At 41.4% G+C, this 5,982-nt stretch overlaps 1 non-coding gene across 1 annotated transcript; it reads left to right on the forward strand.

The window, feature by feature from the left end:
• The first annotated feature begins 4,044 nt into the window (after positions 1-4,044).
• LOC121831199 (U6 spliceosomal RNA) lies at positions 4,045-4,149 on the forward strand. Its single transcript, XR_006074581.1, has one exon. It is a non-coding gene; the product is annotated as a U6 spliceosomal RNA (small nuclear RNA).
• The last annotated feature ends 1,833 nt before the right edge of the window (positions 4,150-5,982 follow it).

A 5,982-nucleotide genomic window follows, 5' to 3' on the forward strand; every position in this document is an offset into this window, starting at 1 on the left:
TCAATCAGTCAGTCACAAGGGTCCAAGTTCAAAAGCTACCCTGCCTTTATAAAGAGCAAGCAGGACCCTGGTTCAGTTCCCAGAACCTACGTCAGGCAGTTCACAGCTGCCTGCAACTCCAGCTCCGACAGATCTGATGCCCTTGTCTGGCTTCCAGTCACTCCACTCATGTGCACATGCACATACACAGTCACAGGCATAATTAAAAATCAAATAAATCTTTAAAAGAAAGACAAGAAGAGCAGGATTAGTGCATTTAGTTTCACTATAGGCAATCATAACTACATTTGTTGAGTACCTACTAGGTGATATCAAACATTTCTAGTCATCACCAAGCTAGGATTTCCCCTCTTCCATGGAGTAGGGTTGGGGCCTCATACAAGCTAGGCAAGTACTCCTCAACTGAGCCATACTTCTCCAGCCTCTCACTGGATGGCTCTAGATCAGAGCTCTGCCTGTCACTTATACTCCTAGCCCTTCACTGGAGAATTCCAGGCAGTCATTCAAACACATGACAATTCTAGTGTTTTAGAATCCCACATGCTGTGATTATAGGTGTCAACCATGAGTGTCTATCCGTGTGTGTGTGTGTGTGTGTGTGTGTGTGTGTGTGTGTGTGTGTTGAGTACATATGTGCATGCAGGTGTATGTGTGTGCGTGGAAGCAGAAGTATATTTCAGGTGCTTTCCTCAATAACTCTCCACTTTAAATTTTTTTTTATTTAAGGACTTCATATGTGTGTATAACGTATTTTGATCGAGCACATCCATGGAGAGCATTTTAAGAAGTGTGCTCCTTGGGCATGAAAGATATCAAAAAACTGGCCAGGAAGGAGATGAGAACGCCAAATGTGTACATTGATACTGGAGTCAACAAAGCTGTTTGGAGCAAAGGAATAAGGAAAGTTCCATTCAGTACCCATGTGTTTTTGTCTAGAAAACATAAAGAAAATATGGATTCACCAAATAAGCTCTGTACTTTAATAAGCTATGTCCCTGTTACCACATTAAAAAAAATCTGCTGTCTCTCTTAGTGATGAGAAAATCTCTAACATCTGCACTGCAGAGGGCAGCAGACAACATGGACTTCTCCAACCTTTCCCCCAAGCCTCTGAATAAAGTGTTTTGACTTAAAAAAAAAATCTATTGTCAATGTGGATGAAAACTAACTTTTAAATGTCAAATCAAGTTATAAAACTGAAAGGAGAAAGAAAAGATACTCAGTGTTGTCATCCAACCAGCCAGATAAGTAGATTTCAAAAAGAAGGAAATGAAACACTCCCCCCACCCTCTGCTTCAAATGCCACAGGCAAGGTGGAGTTACAGGAAGCTCAGAAGAATCTGTTGAGAAGTCTTATGAAGGGAGTTTCCACAAAAGAATGAATGAGGGTCAGAATGTCAGGCAGAGAAGTGAAGAGAGAATGATGGAGGATCTGGAGATAGCGTGAGTGCCAATCCCCATAGCAACAGTTATGACGACTGTAATAATGTTTACTGACCACTCAATTATGTGAGGCATTGGGGAACAACACGGTACTATGAGTACACAGACATATTAAATTCCAGTAACAACAAAAGACATTTATTTAATATTTCCTCGAGCTACACCCTTCACAAAACTTTCTGACTCACTGAGTTCCCAAGGTATCTCTGTGAGGTTTTTGCAATCATATATCCATACAGAGGATATGCAGTTGCCCAGTGAATTTGCATTCACATAATGTTCAAGGGCAATCAAAGATGTGCCTTGTCTGGTAAAGTGCTCATCTAGCAGGCATGAAGCCCTGGGTATGACCCCAGCACTGTGTAACTGGGTATGGAGGTACATACCTGAAATTCCAGTTCTAGAAGGGGGAGACAGAAGGATCAGGAATTCAAGGTCATTCTCAACTCCATAGTGAGTGCAAGACCAGTCTGAGCTATAGGACAACTTGTCTAAAAAAAAAAAAATAGAAAATTAAGGGTAGGGAAGAGCAATGGAGGGGAAAGAAATGAGACAAGTGTATTTAGGTATAAAAAACTCTTTGGAAAAGGATTATGAAGGAATTGTCCAACACAGAAGCTCTCAAGTGAAAGCAACTGATTTCCTCCCAGATCCTAGGGGCATTTAGAAATATCTGGATAATTTTGGTAGTCAAATTGAGACAAGGGGAATATTAAAGGTATTTAGTGGATATAGACCAGGGTAGTGAGACTAACATCCAATAATTCTAATTACAACCTCCCACAATAGAGCATCATCCAACCCCAAATGTCAGTGACATCCAGACCAAGAATCCCTGCCTCTGAACCCTTCCTCGTCTAAATGGCATTCCTCATTTAAATGTTGAAAGTACCTTACTCCTTGAGTACTTCCCGCCTTGCTCTGCTCCAAACTATGGTCTCATTTTCCCCTCAAACTCCTCCAATGGTGGGCTGGGGAGGTGATTCAATTGATAAAGTGCTTGCTGTTTAAGCTTGGGGACCTGGATTTGATCTCCAGAATCCATGCAGAAAAATGATAAATAAACAAATAACTGAGCATGGTAATGTATACTTGTGATTCTACTGTGAAAAATTAGTTTTGCCAACACGGGGAAAGACACAGTTTCCACCTGCATCAGAATAAGAGCCAAGTGCACTTACTGCTCCATTCTGCTTGCTAGTGGGGTTTGGGTTTTGGCATACTCTTTTCAAAACAGAAGTCGCCTCATTGGGTCATTTTCACTTTGTTCCTGTGTTCCCTTGTGTGACACAGAGATTATTCTTTCTTTGTTTCTAACATGATCTCTGGGAATACAGAGGCAGAAAAATCCTTGGGGCTCACTGGCCAGCCAGCCTAGCCCATTCAAGAAGCACTAAGTCCTGGGGAGTTTGTCACAAACAAACAAAGAACACAACAACAACAACATCCAACAAGTGGGTCTGGAGAGATGGCTTAGTGGTTAAAGACCTTGCTATGTAAGTAGGAGAATTTGAGCTTTGTTCCCTAGAACCACATAAATGTTGGGTGGTTTACCTTTAATTCCAGCCTAGAAAGGCAGAGGTGGTGTGTGGTTTGAATGAGAATCCCACCCCCCATAGGCTCAGATATTTGAATGCTTGGTTCCCAGTTTGGGAAGGATTAGGTTTGGGCCTTGTAGGAGGAGTATCACTAGGAGTGGGCTTTGAGGTTTCAAAAGCTCACACCATTCCCAGTATCTCTCTGCCTTATTGCAGATAAGAATGTAAATTTTCAGCTACTGCTCCAGCACCATGTCTGCCTCCCTGCTGCCATGATCCTGACATGAAGGTCATGGACTTATATTCTGAAACTGTAAGCCCCCCATAAATTCTTTGTTCTGTACGTTGCCTTGGTTGTGGTCTTTCATCACAGAAATAGATAAGTAACTAAGAGAGATCACATATCCCCAGAGCAAGCTGGACAGTGAGACTAGTCAATGTCAGTGAGCTCAGGATTTGGTTGAGTGACCCTCCCTCAATGACTAAGTTGAAAGATTGAGAATGATTTGCAGCATCAACCTCAGGCCTGCAAATGGTCCTTCACACACGTGCACATCTCCTCTCCTGCCCACCCCCCCAATATCTGAGGATCTCCACACTTAGTGTTCTCCTTTATTACCTATCATGTCATTTTTTTCCTCCCAATCATTAACACCTGAGATCTTTCCATGTGTTATTCATTTTCTGTAAACCTGGATCTTTCTATCTCTCAAGCTTCCACAAAAAAATCACCTCATTAAAGAACTCTGCTCTTCCTTCCTTCTCTATCTACTGTCCTCTTTATTTCTTCCCTGGTGCACACCAATCTTTAATATGTATCATTATTTTATCATTCATTTTCCACTTTACTGTCTCCATCTGTCCAAAGTGACCAGGGACTGTGTTATCTTATCAATGCTACATCCCTCGTGGGTGGCATACAACAGACTCCAAATATTTTGGTAAATAATCTGGATATATGATATTGGCCCAGCTGCTCAGTAGGCTGTGAAGCATGGGGATTGAGGAGTTTGCAGACCAGTCTGGGCAGTATAGAGAGACACCAAACAGCATAACAAAAGAGGTGCTTGCTTAGGCAGCACATTTGCTAATATTGGAATGACACAGAGAAATTAGCATAGCCCCTGTGCAAAAATGACACAAGATCTGTAAAGCATCACACACACACACACACACACACACACACACACACACACACACACACACACAATAATAAAAGAGCAGATGAAGGTGTAGCTTTAGTAGAGTATTTACCTAGCATGTGCAAAGTCATGAGTTCCATTCTGGCATTGCATAAGCTAGATATGATGGTGTAAGCCTGTCATTTCAGTTCTGGGGAGGTGGAGGTAGGAGGGTTCAGGATCATTCTCTGCAATCACGGGCTACATGAAACCTTGTCTCAAAATATAGCAAATTTAAAACTAATAATAAAATAACAAAAGAGCAGTAATTACAACCAAAAGTACTTGTTGGACAAAAATGGCTGATAACCTTTGGGTTTCCTTCAAATGTGGTGATGGGAATCCCAATGCATAGGGTAGATGTTTGAAGGGAACCACAACCAGACTTTCAGAGACACACTCCATCAAATGCCATTTTGGATTTCTTCCTTTGAGAACTTTCTGAGTGATTCCTGAACTGCCTGACACTTCATCTCAGCTCACAGCCTCCTCTCTGCTCTGACTTTGAGAATTGTCTTTATTGACAATGATTGCTTGCCAACATTCCCACCACTTTGATTTCCCCTCCACCCAGCCAACACAGTGACCTTGCCTCCCCTGCCCCTGCTACAAATTCTTCCTTTCCTTCTTACAACCATTAGACTCTAGTTTGCTGTTAAGACCCATCTTGAACTGGTAGATGTTCCTCATTTGCTAAAATAGAACCTACATTCTCAGGTCCCCATGCCTAGGCCCAGTACTGCACCAGGTCTGCTTCCACCCCTTGTCCTGATGCATTACTTTGAAGGCTGTGCTTATGAATGCCATAATTCTCCCAGCTTTGCCTGTTTCCCCAGAAAGAAAGCAAAACTTGCTTCCCTGTTTCCAAAACTCATTATGCATTATTTTTTTTCATGAGATGTAGGGGTAAATACCTTAAGCTGCACACTCAACTGTGTACATTATTTTTTGTATACCAAAAAAGAGAGGGGAAATAAGAGCTGGGGTTATATGTCATTGACAGAGGGCTTGTGGAAGACGTGCAAGGTGCTTGCTTGATGATATGATCAGCTATGTGTTTTATCTCCCCACATATTCTAAATTGTGAATCCACTCCAGAGCACCAGTAAATGTACAATATAGTTAGTGTTAGCTGTGAACTCAACAGAATCTAGAACCATGTAGGAGATAGGCCTTTGATAATGCCTGTAAGGGGATTATCTTCATTGTGTTAAATGATAAGGTAAGACCCCTCTTAACTGTGAGTTTCCCTTTTCTCTGTCCACCTTCTCCCTTGTATCACCTTACTGTCTCTCAAATCTATCCAGCCCTTCTTTCTATTTGTTTATTTGTTAACAATTTTGTATACATATAGACTGAATTTTTTTTGTCATTTTCACCCCATTACCTTTTCTCTACTTCAATGTTTCTTTTTAAATTAATATATGTCTTTATGTTATTGATTTCATTACACTGGAGTATGTGGAGTTTTTGAAATTTGTATCTTACTCTCCTTTGGAAAATGAATAGAATTAATTTTGATAATGCAATGTAGATGCCTTTCAGTTTTTTGTTTGTTTCTTTTTCGTTTGATTTTTAGAGACAAGGTCTTACTGTATTGCCTTGGCTGGCCTGAACCTTGCTATCTGACCTTGAGTTCATGAAGATCTGCCTGCCCCTGCCTTCCAAGTGCTGGGATCAAGGCATGTGCCACTATATCCATCCCCCTCCCTTTCCCTCTGGCCTTCTTTGGGACAAATTCCCCTCCTTACATGTCTTCTTTCTTTGTCTGGCACATTAAATTGTACTAGAGCTTGTTGCCAAAGCAAGAGTGGGAGGTT

The sequence above is a fragment of the Peromyscus maniculatus genome, chromosome 7, assembly GCF_049852395.1.
Source record: "Peromyscus maniculatus bairdii isolate BWxNUB_F1_BW_parent chromosome 7, HU_Pman_BW_mat_3.1, whole genome shotgun sequence".
Lineage (NCBI taxonomy): Eukaryota > Metazoa > Chordata > Mammalia > Rodentia > Cricetidae > Peromyscus > Peromyscus maniculatus.